General features: G+C 41.8%; 1 long non-coding RNA gene across 1 annotated transcript; it reads right to left on the minus strand.

Moving 5' to 3' along the window:
* On the minus strand, positions 1 to 536 carry LOC133841134 (uncharacterized). Its single transcript, XR_009894299.1, has 3 exons — positions 303 to 536; positions 145 to 231; positions 1 to 75 (listed from the first exon to the last, which is right to left on the minus strand). It is a non-coding gene; the product is annotated as an uncharacterized LOC133841134 (long non-coding RNA).
* Between the last annotated feature and the right edge of the window lie 1,491 nt (positions 537 to 2,027).

Below are 2,027 nucleotides of genomic sequence, written 5' to 3' on the forward strand. Positions count from 1 at the left end.
TTATATAAATTACGGCTGGGGTATTAAATTCAGTTTAATACCGGGTTTTATATAAAATATGACTAAGTGCCGAATCTAAAAATAAATGGACAAAACTAAACTTAGAACAACGAAAAACTAAACATACGTATAACAAATATTTACCCTAATCTGGAAAACGGCACTTGGTATGGGAGGACGTGGAAGTGGACAACCATCTATTGCGTAGGTTAAGTGGACGGCATAGGTGCACTTTTGTGAATAAAAACACAATTAACGTATTAGTATATCAATCATACATTGCAGTACGATTGTATACTTACAAATACGATATATGCAACGGACTTCGCCAACCACTTCACTGAGATCTATTTTTTTCTGGTTTTAGTCACATGCACTTTTACACATTTTTTCCTCAGGTTCGGCACATAACCTGCCAACCATTTTCTTGCCAACAAAACCAACAACAAAAACCTTTTTTTTCGGAAATTTGACAATTAATCCTACTCAAAAAGGAAATCGCTTGTCTATTTTGGTCTGGACTTAACACGATCAGCTGATCTAGCAATCCATGCTTGCATGTATCGTGGTCCACCAATAGAGGGCGCTATTTTTGGAGCTTTCAGTTTCATTTGTAAATAAAGCTCCGCTTCTCAGAACAAAACATGACAAGACATTGAGCACCATTTTCTCAGACTACAAATTATTTTATGCAACTAAACAAATTAACTAATACAAATTAACTAGGACAATAAACATATAAATAAATAAGATAATAAATAATAGGTATAATTACGTATGTGTGCAGAAAAAGAAGAAAAAAAATGTTGCATACTTTTAGGCTTAGTCAATTTCAGCTACAAAGTTGACAGCGCGTGCGCAGCGCAAAAATGAGCAAGCGAGTTAACAGCACAAGTGCAACGCAAAGCGAGTTAACAGCGCATGCACAAATTTAGGAAAAGAAAGTAAAAAGCGAGTTGGCAGAGCCAAGACCTTGACCTAGATAAAAAGGCGAGAGTGGGAGGAGCGGGGCTCTCACTCTGATAAGAACTTGCCAGTGCGTTACACGTAAACCCGCGAGTGATAAAGAAAAGTCTAAGAACCACGTGCCAAGTACACGTCGAACAGTTTAAACACGCAACACACGAGGATTTTAAAAGGTACGTTCAAGCTAAATGCTTGATACCCTTTTACACTATAATTATTCCCTTTGCTCCCCGTTCAACACATGCGATTACGCATAGCCATTAGCATAGTCATTGTATTAACCCCCTTCGAGTGCGACAACGCACAAACACCACCACACTAACGATATACATTGTTTTTTTCTTTTCGCCGCATCTTTCGCTCGTCGTTGTCTACCTTTTCACACAACGCACACATTTTTCCCCGTTCACCGTAGTAGTGTGATTACAGATTACTACAGTCGACGCTGAAAAAGGGTGTATAGTGTGACTGTGCCAGTGTGATCACACGCCAGCATTTGTCTCACTCATACTGTGTGCCTCGTCTTCGCCCGTAGTGCTTGTGTAAAACAAAGTGCCCGTTTGCGGGAACAGTAGTACAGTCGACACTGTAATAGTGTGTATGGTGCGGCCGTGTCAGTGTGATTACACACCAATACTCGCCTCACCTACACCGTACATCCCGGTTACGATTCTCCGCGAGGTATACCTAGCTCCCGTTAGCTGTAGTAGTGTGACTACAAACTACAGTCGACGCCGGAACAGCGTGTACAGTGTAATTGGGCCAGTGTGATTACACACTCTCAACCACTTTACCCACGCCGCGTGCTACGATTCATACAATCCGTCAGAACCCCCGTTTCTTCCCGTTTAGCTGTGGTAGTGTGACTACAAACTACTACAGTCGACTCCGAAACAGCGTGTACAGTGTAATTGGGCCAGTGTGATTACACACTCTCAACCACTTCACCCACGCCGCGTGCTACGATTCATACAATTCGTCCGAACCCCGTTTCTTCCCGTTAGCTGTAGTAGTGTGACTACAAACTACTACAGTCGACGCCGGAAAAACGTGTACAGTGT

Source organism: Drosophila sulfurigaster, chromosome 2L, assembly GCF_023558435.1.
Source record: "Drosophila sulfurigaster albostrigata strain 15112-1811.04 chromosome 2L, ASM2355843v2, whole genome shotgun sequence".
Lineage (NCBI taxonomy): Eukaryota > Metazoa > Arthropoda > Insecta > Diptera > Drosophilidae > Drosophila > Drosophila sulfurigaster.